Source organism: Nomia melanderi, chromosome 1 (genome assembly GCF_051020985.1).
Source record: "Nomia melanderi isolate GNS246 chromosome 1, iyNomMela1, whole genome shotgun sequence".
Classification (NCBI taxonomy): Eukaryota; Metazoa; Arthropoda; class Insecta; order Hymenoptera; family Halictidae; genus Nomia; species Nomia melanderi.
In genome coordinates, this window is record NC_134999.1 from 12,925,029 (window position 1) to 12,938,918 (window position 13,890).

Below are 13,890 nucleotides of genomic sequence, written 5' to 3' on the forward strand. Positions count from 1 at the left end.
CGACAGGCTGTTCACCATAAAAACAATAAAGCTGACCGATCCATTCTGATGAAAAATTGACGCCATCGCTGCCTACTTTGTTGTCCACTAACTTAAAATCGCTCCGTTCAACTATTTCGTATAAAGAACATCCTTAAAAGTTCATCGAGATAATCTGTTCCCAAATAAAAACGTGGAAAATAATTTATTTGATTGAAATATTAAAAGAATGGAATATACAATAATATACAGTAATAGTATATAATAATATATAATAATTATAATAAATATATTATATATAATAATCAGGAAAATAAAATATTTAAAAAATAGAATTATAGAATTATTTTTCTATTACAAAAATAAAATTCTATAAATATTCTTCTATGAAAGAATAAGAATTCTAAAAACATCCTTTCTATTGAATAATTTATTTAATATATATTTTACACAAATTTGTGAACGTCCAATAAACAAATTAAATTTTTCGACTTGCATTTCATCGGTAGACGCAATGGAAACAAATATACAAGTTGACTCCCGACAATGAAATGTTCAGTCCGGCCGCATGTCAATCGAGAAAATAAATATCATTGAATGTTTATGATAAACCAAAGTAAACAGGCTGTACAGCGGTAAACTGGGACGAACACAAAGTAATTGAGCAAAGAAACATCAATGAGATACGGTCGTAAACAATTTCGATGCGATCAAGGTACACGGAAAACATGAAATAACAATGCGGCAAGGCGAGACCGTCTATTTACCGTGACAAAGCTGCGCCGTGTTTGCATTTCAATAAATAACGAGCCATCGTCGACAGGGAAACATAAATCGCGGGAAGTTTAGAAAAACTCAACCACCACGTAAACACAACGAACCCTGTTAAGCGAGACAAAATTATTCGCGATGATAACTCACGAGTATACACGAGCAGTTTTTTCACCGTAAAAATCATTCTGAATGTAAAGAATAATTCTACGGCAAAAATGGGGACAGAAGTGCTAGGTAAAATTTTTTCGTGCGAGCCTTTCTCCCCGGTCCAATTAAGTTTCAAAATATGTGGAACACGGGTGTTCTAGAAAGCAGCTTTCGTATTGTTCGACTATTAATCGCTGTTTCCAGTACAATGTTGATGCATCGAAAAAAATTTTATCGCACAGTTAATAAATATTAATATTTATAAATATTAATACATATCGCCAATGGAGACTGTTAATATCAAAATGGCGCTGCCTAACAATTCATCTTCCCTCCAACAGCCCACAATTCTCCCCAAAACAATTCCGTTCCACATTTCAGACGCATTTTTCGAACCACTGAACCATCAGCGAAGAATAATGCAAACAATTGGATAAGCGGCACAGAACGTTTCATCCCGAGATGCACGGGTTGCCGAGCGGGAAAGCTTTGATCAACAAATTCTAACAGCGATTCCGCACCCTCAGCGACGAACGGTGGCCGTGTCGCTGTGCGGGATAAAAGCGAAAACCGAAATGAAAAAGGAGGAAAGAGGCACACAGAGAATTTATTCGTTACGGGCTTTCGGGTCTCCTCAAACTTCTCGCGCGAATTCCCAGGAAAGAATAAATTTCACGGATCCGCGGACCCTCTGTTTCCCGTGTATCCTCGCGCGAACAGCGCAAAAACGCGGGCAACGGCCCCGGATTTTTGCGTTTCCAGCGATCCCGGGTATTTAGCGCGCCTAGCCGCAGCGTTTCTGACGTCGTTCCACTTCAGGAGATACGCGGCCATAGGGAAATTCATTATGCCCTGGAAAAAGTGTCTGGAAAAAGCGGCGCGACGCGTTGGTTCGTCGCGGACACCGCGAAAAATTCGTTCATCGCGCACCAGGTACTCGGTTTTGGTTAGAAGGGCGTCGGTTATGCACGGCGAGTCACGGGAATCAGAACATCTGAATATTTATTGGATTTAACATTAGTTGTGCGAACGTTTATTATGCAGTTTATTCTATTGTTTCTGTGGAAACGGATATTCGTTCATTTTGACATTGGAAATGAAGAGTTTAACCCTTTACGGACGAAGATTCTTCAAAATATACAGAATCTTCAATAAACTTATCTAAACTATCTATCAATTGCTTAAATAATAGAAAAAAAAGCAGAAATTACGTGTCGATCTCTGTTGTTGTAGTAATTAAATCGTTTCTTCTCGCCTTATTCTTCGAAACATAAGAATTCCATCCACTTATTCCTCTGTGGCAAGATAAAAAGGAGCAATTATTAATTATTTACTATCACAATGATTACGTTACACTATTATAGTGTTACTATAGTATAAATAATGAAAGAGTGGGTCTTGAGTAATCGAGAGCTAGGAATAAATGTATGTATTTAATAAAATAAAGCTAAAACTATGGTCAAAGTAAAAAGTACTCCTCCCGTAATTCTGTTACAGGCATTCTCTCCCAAAAATCATTCCCTCCCCCACAAGCATTCTTCTCACTCGCACTCATCACAAACACTCGGATGCACCCCTGGAAAGCTGGCCCTGCAATCTTGGGTCCGCGACGTTGTGCAGGCCACTTTCCCTCGACCGTTTTACAACCTGTCCTTCACTCACACTCATTCTGACATTCACTCTTCTTACAAATACCTTAACCTACGCTAAGAATTCTAGATACTACACTATAATCTAGTTATTTACAATATTGAACATTTTTATTCTACGTCAGTTGTCAAGGATTATAATCGTTTTCAAGTCATTTCGAAGCTCCTTTCCCATAGGACCACTGTAGTAGCAGAAGTGTTGAAATAGATGGTTAGAATACATGTTCGTACAACTGCATCAATTAAAATCAATGTAAACATTTATCAAATGATCTTTGTAAAATTCAATACGCGTTAAACTGACGCGTTCCGTAAACCTAGTGTTTACGGTAAACCTAATCAGATTAAAATCATCCATTCCTGACTCCTTCTTTTTATGATTATTAAAAAGATAATAGATATTTCTCTGAGAAATTATTCAAGAAATTGACGTAGCAATGTGCAAACTGAATTGAAAATCAATGAAAGTCTGAATAGACGCACTTTTAGTGTTTCTATAGAATTTCAGAAGGTCAATTTAACTGCTCGGTAGTTGTTGTGTTAAAGATATAAAATATGAGTACATCAGAATTAGAATGGTTTCGAAGTTTTACAATTTAATACCTTAAGATTTCCATTGAAAAGACTAACTTAATTTACTGCTGTCTTCCAAATATAATTTACCTATTTCAAAACCTATACGATAACAGTTCTTTATAGACGAAAAAAGGGTGGCACTCGCCTCGTAATTAACCCTCTGTACTTGACTTTGAAGTCAGATACCAGTATCTTGGCTCTTTATTGATTCATTTCGTGTTGTGAAACAAAGTGGCGAATAAAATTAAGCAATTAATTAAGTTAAACTTTTGTAATTGTAATTTCGAAATTACACAGTGTATTCGTTTTAATACAATTATTAAAACAATTCAGTACATTATTAATTTGCATTTAAAAATTGATATTTGTTATTGTTATACTACACACATTTTTTTATAGTGACGAAAAAAATTCGTTGTGTAGAAGGTTAACGCTTCCGGTCAACCATTCCCGAATCTCCCACGATGCAAAAATATTACAGACCGACGCACAGTGCGGCGAAACGATCGTTTTCTGGGCAAAACTTAATAACTTGAGCAGTACGAGTGATACAAGAAAATACTTCAGACAAAAATTGCAAGGTATAGTGTTAAACATACGGTGGCTATATTTTTCTTTACATTGTGGGGATATTATGAAGTTTATCAAATGACAGTGGATACTCTGCGATTGGATTCGAACGTTCTATAAATAGAGAAACAGAATTTATTTGCACAAAATGTTTATTTTTCAAATGAAAATCATTTTGTATAGCAGGGACAACTTAGCAACGCATTGGCAACCTTCAATTTTGTTATGTGAATAGTCGAATTTGAGAGTTTTGTCCACAGGCGGCCGCACTGTGCGACGGATGGAAAATTCAATCGTGTCCACGGGAAGCGAATGGTGGAAATTGGAGAGCAGTGGAAAAGAAAAATATAAGGGAAGGTCAACCGAGAACCGGTGGAAAGAAAAAAGGCAAGAGGGTCCGGCATAATAACGCCGGGCTCTGTTTAATTGTTCTAATTAGACCGACTCGGCGTAGGACGGAATTATAATCGCTGAATGAACCGGTCGGCCCGATAGCGTAATTTCCAATTAAACAAAATACACTGAAACTGATGGACGCTTAATGGAACCGATATAAATACCTGGCGGTCGGGCACAATGCGGCGCGGCGGTCGCGCTCAAAATGATCTTGTGACAATGGCCATCTTTTAAATTAATTGGATTGCAATTGTCTGTACCGCGTGCACCGGTTTTCACCGCAATTCTGCACACGTTCACGTGCCGGCGTATGCGTACCGTTGCCATTTCCGGGGACTTTATTCACCTCTTTCTTTCATGCGATTTGTTCGGTTAATCAACGAATTTCGTAACACATTCGTCCAACCTCGTCGGAAGTATTTTCAGTTTCCTTGTATTCGTGGAATTGTTGTTCTTATTGTGACCCGTTAGATGTCGGAATTTGAAAATTATAAATTAATTGTATTATTGGTTATGTTATTATAAATTAATTAATTATATTATATATTTGTGTTATTGACCGTGTTAAATATTCCATAGCCAATTGGTTTAACATTGTAGTTTAGTATTTCTTTTTATTTTGTTTCATCATTCCATTGTAGGAGTTTGATGCAGAAAGACGTTAATGTGATGCGCGACGTACTATATTAATTTATGGTTATAAAGATATATTGTGTTTATAAACATTCTGACACCCTATTTGCTTACGGTTGGTTTCAAAAATAAATCGAATAATTACAGTTCATTGAATGAAGTGTGGTTCTGATAATTAAAAATATTATTTAATCTGGTTAGATTGAGTTTCAGTAATATTAGTGGAATGTAATCGAGAACGAAAGTAAAAATTGCGTTAGATGTTATATGAAACTTTTGTATAATTCCCTGTTCGATGATTATATAATGTGTTTACCGCGTTGCATAAGTTTAATATAAAAATTAATTGGAACCTCAGAATGTTATTTCTTCCCACGAACGTTGGTCTTCGTGAAAAAACCAATTTGAATATTCATTAAGCACGTGTACCGCTGATTACGGCTGGCGTAGCGAAATTTACTCGAAATGGTGTCCTCCTATTGAAAAGTTAATTGTACTTTTTCCATTTGTCCTTTCGTGAAAACTTATGCCTTTCTTTATCATTCGATATCACAGAAATTATATTTAACGAGAATTCAGAAGGTCCAATAAAACGAAAATCTTTATCACCATCAAAAATACCATTAAAGAACAATGCAACTAAGCAAGGAATATCACTATAATAAACAAAGAGTCTTATAATAATAAGTGCACAACACTTTTTACTTTAAAATTCCGTTTACTTTCCAAATAAGTGAAAGACCAATCGTCTCCAATAAATGTTTGTAAGAACAATTAAAAGTAGAACCGAGAGTAATTCGTATTTGTAATCCGAGACACACGATTCCCTCCTCGAACGCGGCGAACCAATTCTCCGTGATGTCTCGCGTGTCACAAAAGGGGAAAAAAAGTCTGCGCGATGTTCATCGTCTGCCAAAGGCTTCCCATTTTTCCGTATCGTGCCGTTTGACGCCCGGGAATATCGCAATGTCGCGCAAGCCGATCGTTTCGCGTTTGCACGATCGCTGAGTCGATTTTCCGTGTTCAGTCCAATGGAGATCAACCAGAAAAAGTGAAAGTTATGAATACAACGTAAAACTAACCGGATCGCGTATCTATCTACGAATAAAATCAGAAGGGAAACATATGAAAATCCAGAACATAAAATAACAATAATAGAAACATAAGTATGTTATATCTTTTCAAAGAATTTGTTAAAAAAATGATGTTCCCAAATGAAAATTTGATAATTTTATTGGATTGAACTAAAGATCTGTTGCGTAATTTTGCTGCGACAAATGCGGAATTATATTGTAAGAAGTCTGATTATATCGAGGGGCTGATTATACAGTGGCTTATACTACTGAGAAGGTAGAAATTTGAAAGATCACCGTTTCATAAAGAATGAATATGTCCCGTTCGCAAATAAGGCGACCCCGGTAACTGCCGGAATCGCGGCGCTCTCCTTACAGCAAGTTTAATGGTGTATCAACTTTTTCAATCGCGCCGTAAACTTTCATTGCCATTTTTTGAAAAGCGATATCTCATGAAAAATGCAACAGCGCGCCACCTCTGGGAGAGACGGGGACCATAAAACCTCTGAGTACAATCCCGATACGCGCGGCTGACTTTAAATATAGTTTCAAAATGACACTCGGTGCTTGTCCATTTATTTAAATAACACTTATCACCCTGTACAACGAAAACTTCCGCGTGCCAACCATAACGCAAAAGAAAACTGATGAAAACCACGATATCGTACTGTTTCTCAAAAATCAAAATATTCTGTTACTTGCCAAATTTTAGAAACGTCTGCGGTATATAAATCCTTTCAATCCAATAACGATCTCATTTGTCACAGACACTCTTCTTCAATATAAAACTGTCCTCATTCCGAAAATAATACTTTTCTATCTCAAAATTGTATTACAGAGAAATTCAACGAAATCCTTATAGAAACTACAGAATTACTTCAAGTTCACAGGTATTTATGAATCACCGAAAAATTAAGTGAAACCTTCCATCAATTTTTCTGTTAATCAATTTTCGTTCTCACGTCTGTTTCGTTCTTTCAATTATTTCCGTGGACGAGGCGGAAACCACGGAACATTCAACGGAACATCCGCGCGCCCGGGAAAAATGTATCCAGTCAGCGGCCATGATTCACGGTGCGGAGCGGCGCGCGCGATAAATCGCGGACACGGAAAGCTTTCGCGATTAGAAAGACACATGTTATCGAAGAATAATCTTTTAGAGTGCCCTATCTTCATCTTTCTCGGTCTCGTTGTTCCCGCTTCTACACTTCATCTACTCGAACTCGAGCACCGTGTATGACTTTCGCATTTGAGTAATCGATCGCCCCCCCTCCCCCGCCGCTGGCGGCTTTCTTCCCCCTCTTCGAGCGGGAACGATCCCGCAGCGATGGCTATCGCAGGTCGGGTCGGTTCGAGAGGAGACGCTGTCCTCGGCGTTCGAGCTCGGCTCGGTTCAGGGTTGCCTTTGAACGATGACCCACGCGATCCTACTCTCGATTTCCTTTCAAGGGTAAGAACTTCATAAAATATTCAGAACATGTCACTCCGCGTATATTGCGCGCGTCGATAACTAATCCGCCATTTTCTCGAGGAAAATTGAGAGCGAGCGCTAACGTTCGGTGATTCTGGGTCGCTCGGTATCGAGTTTCGGGAGTTTTTAATGAAAGATGCTTGGATTTTGAAGTTTGAATCTTTGGGTAGTTACTTGGGTGATCGTTTATCTTGTTTTGGGTGGTTTTTGTTGGGATGATTGGTGGAAGTAATTGTTCTTGGAGAAGATTGAGAGTAAACGATGCTGTTTGGTGCTGGATTGATCCATCTAAAGGTTCTTTTTAATGGAAGATGCTTCGATGTTGAAGTTTGAATCTTTAGGTAGTTACTTGGGTGTTCGTATATATTGTTTTGGGTAACTTTTGTTGACATAATTGGTACAAGTAATTATTTAATAAAAATTAGAAGCTTGATGGAATAAGAATGAGAAGTTTAATGGAATAAGAATGACATTCTAACAGTTTTAAATAAGAGAATTTTATGGTAGAGCAGACCAGAACACGCAAATTCAAGAAAGAAAATAAAGAGTAAAGTTTACTTCAGTAATTTGGATTACTTAACATTATTTTGGGTTGCGTTGGGAGCGGCAATTCACGTGTTTTGCATGCACATTTAACGCGAGTATACAGAGTCTATTTACTTGCGTATATACGGTCTATATTATAGACGCTTTACCAAGGGATCGCGGTTGCACATGTTGCACTTCTCTGGTTTGCTTTACGTTATTAAACACAGAAATATTCAAAAACCCTGCAAATACTATCAAACATAAAAAAGTCTTCAATCAAAATATAGATGATTCATAAATAAGTAAAACTTCACTACATAGTTAATACCATTAAAAAGATTTACTTTCTTTACACAAACACAGAAGATTCTATAAAACAGCCCAAAACACTTCTCACGCCCCAATACATCAATCCTTGCCAATTCCCACCCATTTCATCCAAACATCTTATGAAATACCAAATATCCAATATTCCTCCTACCAAAACGAAAATATCGTTCACCAACAAAATCGCCATTTAAAGTAATCAACACAAACAGCACCTCCCGTCGGCCAACAAAGAAATTGCTTTCCGCCAATACAACAAACACCGACCAAGAACCAGTAAATAAAATTAAACAAAACATTGATATCGAACTTGTGTAAAAATCAATCAGAAAGATGCAAGCTTTCTTATCGTACGGAAAATCCGATTCGGTTAGGATTCATCAACGGCTGACGGTCTGGTTACAATCGGCAATTTACAGTATTCATAAGCGACGTGGCATGAAAATATCATCATCGATGCCTGTCGCATCGAGGCGTGTCAATTTTAAAGCAATTCGCGACAGACGTTCGCGTAGTCGTATCCGTTCGCCGCGATACTTTCATTAGAGTCGCGTCGCAATCATTTCGAACGGGAATTTCGTTAAAATCAAGCCAGGCGTTTCATGGTCAGACGGATGTCGCTGTCGGGGAACGGGTTCGAACAAAGTTGCCTAGGTATTCTGGATACAGAGCTGATCAGGTCCCCATTGAGAAACTTTCCTCGTTCGTTCCCGGGATTCCAGAGCGGCGCGGCGTAAGGAATACGTCGGATATTTCGACGGAAGCGGCCACGAAACCCCGGAGTCAGAGACGTCGATTTCATCGACTATCTTTCAACGACAGCTTGGGGGAGGATGTCCATGTGTCATCGAATTTCAGTTCACATTTACAAGCGAAATTTCATTCGGCCGGCTCCGGAAACTTTCATTCGAACCTCGCCGCTCGTGATCGATGGAACAGATATCTGCCTTTTTGCCCGCGATCCCTGTCCCCGTCGAAGGGCAATAATGGACGCCGCGCGTCTGTGTGCGCGCACGCTTTTTGGCAATTTCGGAACGTCGGAACCGGCCCAACCACTGAGCTATTATATTTTTAGGCCAGGAATTCTGTGGACAGCTGCTGGAGACTGTAAAAGGGGAGCTGATGGAAAAGTTAATGTCGGGGATGATTCATGCGTTTGCCAGTGAGTTTTTGGTGAGTTAGTGTGATTTAGTTTGGTTGGCTTTTTCAGTGGTTTCTAGGCGAGTTTGATATTTTGTGAAGTTGGAAATTGGTAATTTGTATGGTTCTGTTCGCGATGCATTGCGCGCGCGATATGCGATTCGTTTCGTTGTATTTTTTATTGGCTGTGTCGTTGTCGTGATTTATGAGTGGTGGTGAAGCATAGAATCGCTAAACGTGATTATCAAGTGTGTATACTATAATAGACATTTGGTAAAAATTTAATATTTTGAAACGATTTGTTCTTTGTAATTATGAACCCTTCAAGGAAATATTTGAAATTTGTCCTCGTTCTATTGGGTCATTCTATAAATAATACAATTGCCTTATATTTTATTTTTGAAAGTCAGGATAAAATTTTGTTTAAGTTAAAGTATGTAAAACTTAATTCTAATTCATAAAGTTGTAACTAAAATTTAATCTTGATTTTCAAAGTAGTAACAAAAACTGAATCTGAACTTATAAAGTAGTAATCAAAACGTAACCTTAACGAATCTTAACTAATAAAATAATAATCAAATCATTATCTTAGTTTTCATAATAGTAATTACAATCTAATCTTAATTTTGAAAAATAAGAGAAATATGAAAAAATCGCACTGCTTATGAAATTATCCGATATATCTAACTAAAGAGTTAAGCGTATATAAAAAAAACCATAACTTCCGGAGCAAGCGTTACAGATAGAAGCTGCCCAGCGATAAGGGACCCGCGCTATCAGTTGACTTCACAGCTGCCTGGTCCGCGCGGGAATCGAACAATTCACCGATATAGGAAACAGCAGCAACCGGGTACTAACGTGAACCCGCCATCGCGCCGAGCGTAACGATCGACTGATCGGCTTCCGTTTTAATCGCTTCAGAGAATCGATGACAAGGACCCGTTTGTTCCTCCAATTTCGGTCCATTCAGTCCGGACGAGGACAGTCCCAGATGTGGGCTTGTTCCCAACGACGCGACGCGTCCTGATCGATCGACCAATCGCGTGCGACGCGAGGAACACAGCTAATGCTACTGATTTCGTTGCGCTTTTAGTACCTGGTCACCTTGAACATTTTAACTCCTTACAATGACGTCTCCTCTCGTACAATAACGAGTGATGAAGATTTCTAGACTAATTTAACAGCAATCAATGTTGTTCATTACCCACGGATCAAAGCAAGCAACTATTTCGCTATTATCAATGTATCATCTTCAAATGAAATTTCCAGTTAAAGTAGAATAAACGATTTTGCTGCTTTTCTTCTAAATTGCCGATAGTCAAATATTACACGAGCTTAGTAGCGAAAGTAATTAGTACGTCAAGGGGTTAAGAAGACTCATTCTTTCATTGTTTTAATTGACAGTTTGCTGGATCGTGTTGATACTGACATTAAAACTACCGAGCAGTTAAATTAATCTTTTGAAATTTTCTTATAGAAACTCTAAGAGTGCATCTATTGAGACTACAATTGATTTACAATTCAGTTTGCATATTATTAAACCATTTTCTTTAATCATTTCTCAGAAGAACACCTGTTATTTTTTTAATAATTGCAAAAAAAGAAATCAGAAATGGGTCATATTGACCTGTCTCGTAGTTTTAGTGTTAATTGTAATTTTAATTGTGACCATTAGTGACTTGTGCTCCAATAATCTGGTAACATTTGTATGTTAGAATATGGTGACCTTCGATTATTTAAGACGATTCATTTTTTCCTTGTTTTAATTGCAATTTTGTTGGATCGTGTTATCATTAATCGTAACTTTAATTTTAATCAACAGATAAAAGCTGATATATGATTTCATGAAAGTATAGAAAATAAACCTTTCGCTTAATAATAACAGCTTGTATATTTAATTAAGAATATGTAAACTTCCAATCATTTAATCGATAATAACGATGTTTCCTATGAACAGACTAAAAAGTTTCCACAATATTAACACAGAAAGTGCCAAAGTCGACGAAAATCTCAGTTTAAAAAAACAGCAGATTTTCAAAATCTAGTTCACGTCCATCATTTTTATTTTCTAGGTAAATAAACCACAACGAAACGTGACACGCGTGGCCTTTACAAAAATGGTTACGCAACCAGAGACGCAACAGAAAATTTACGTAACCTGTAATAATTCGGGATGATCATTCGTTTCCACTGGATCCCATCGCTGAGCCGCCGTTAATGAAGAAAAATTCACGGAATAAACGTCGCGTTCGAAGTTCGAAACGCTAACAAGATTAGTATCCGGTTAGCTTGCATAAAGGCAATGGCGTGTTTCCTGGCAAATGCGTTGCTGTTTAATTTCCCTGAAAGTGAATTATCGCGTGTCTCTGTAGCGCGGTTCAACCGACTTCCCGGGCTCACTGTCAATCGGTCAACCAATTGATTAACCGTCCGACGTTACGCGCGAGAAACCTCTTTATTATCGAAAATTGTTCCAGCGTGTTCAGATTTCCGTTGTTTGTTCACCAGGACATTTCGAAGGTTGTGCTTGCAGTTGTTACAACGCAAACTATTTATCGGAGACAATGGAGCCGGAGAATGCGAGTTAACACGTCGATTAGCGCTTTCATTCGCGGAACCAGTTATTAAAACATTCACAGTAACCAAGGAGAATTTTCTTTAAATTAAAATTGAGATGCGTTCTAAGTTTATATACGAAATTAACTTTGCTTTTATTCATAAGTAATTAATGATATTAACATTTATAGTATCAACGTTTTCAACATTAACGTGATTGATAATATTATCATTTTTAACGTTAACGTAACTTACATAGTTTATAATATTAATATTCAAAATAAAAAATGAAAGCACGTGACACACAATTTCATATTTAAAGGTATTAAAAATGTTAGATCAAAATTGTTAACTGAATAATCTTGAAATAGATTCCAATACAAGTTAGGAAACATACTGTTTTAGTCATCAAGGTATTCTACTACTTGTTTTTAAAACAATTCTTTCAAGTATAATTAAATAACGTGTAGCTACAAGTTTAAAATAATCTTGAATCTTAATTGCTCAACCTTAAACGTCAGGTTCTAGTAAATACTATTTACGACACTCCGCTTAATTGAAATAATTGCAGTTTAAACGCTTTAATAGATTCCAGTACACAGGTCTGCAAATCAACCGTGCTGAGTAACAAGCGGAAATCCGAAATTTTCCATGATAATAAATGGCAATATGTTTGGAGAGCTATTAACCCGCCCTCCGTGTATTTTATGGTATTTGGATAATGGTTACACGAATAGTGGTTATCTGCACCGTGTATATTATAATAATACATATCCTACACTCTATAATAAGCCGTTATCATATCCGAAGGTCAGGTTAACTACAATGCGTCGTTTACATCCAACCCTCCGCTCCCTAACACGGTTTATCGTTCATTTAAATTGAATTTCCGCGGCACGTGTCGCTCGGTGAAAGTATTATCATCCTTTAATACTTACAACGCAACGTGACAGGTATCGTACGTACACCGCGCTGACATTGAATCCAACACGCCGTTGAAGGGATTTATAATTTCTCTAGAAAAATTGAAAAACGTCTTCTGACGTTTGTAGCAACTATTACAGTTATATTCGTATAAATATATCTATGAGTTAATTCAACAATTTCAACAATTTTCAATAAAATACAAAGTTTGAATTGCATCATTTCGAATTGTCCAATAATATGAAGCCTTTGAGCGAAGATTCCTTTCACAATTGCACTTGACAAAACCACTTTGCCACTGGTATCTTTTTCCATAGTAAATTCTTTAAATTCCAAAATCTTCTCCAAATTCCCTTGAATCCTGAAATACCTGAATGAAGAATTCAATTCTATTCAAATTGAACAGTTCTGCAGCGGCCACGGTACTGCGCACACCTCTGCTTTCTAGAAATACTGTTCTGTCTTTTCTATCGTTTCCTATTTCTTCTCTTTCTTGTCTACAGGTCTATCCAAGTTCACATTTGGCGAGCACACCAACATGAGCCAAATATCTACTTCTACCCTCTCTAGCGCTTGCGAGTTTCTTAGGACCTGGCCTGAAGCGGGTTGATGTCCACATATAAGTGCTTGCGAATTTCTTCGCTTTCTCTTTTATCCTTGTAGCGTCAGTTCTAGCTTTGCACCAACAGAGGACCAGCACGCCCTAGGCCTTTCTCGATCCTAGTCAGTTCCGCGTGAATTTGTATATAAGTACCCGTTAACCCTTTGCACTCCAGAGGCGCCATACGATTTGATAGATCAAAATGATCAAATTTAATATTCAATATTAAGTTTTGTATAACGTATATATTAGTATGTGAGATATAAAAATCAAATACTTTCGTTCCTCAATTTATATGTGATTTTTGCTTAAGTAGATTTCAAAAAATGTCGTCTATATCTCGTCAAATGATATTACGTATTTTTGGTGAAAAACTTTTGGAGTGCAAAGGGTTAAATCTCTTCTTTCACTCGTCCCGGCGTTTAAAGCACCGGTCTACCAGGTTGCCCTACTGACGAGTAACAAAACGTCACACTCTCTGTCTCTCCCAAACATTTTTAGTTTCATCCTTTATCGCAAGTCCTAGGCTGCTTCTCTATATCCTCC

General features: G+C 37.5%; 1 protein-coding gene across 3 annotated transcripts in view; it reads right to left on the reverse strand.

Annotated features, from left to right (window-relative positions):
* LOC116427659 (octopamine receptor beta-1R) overlaps positions 1-13,890 on the reverse strand; it is a 181,527-nt gene that overhangs the window by 122,468 nt on the left and 45,169 nt on the right. The window lies entirely within an intron of this gene.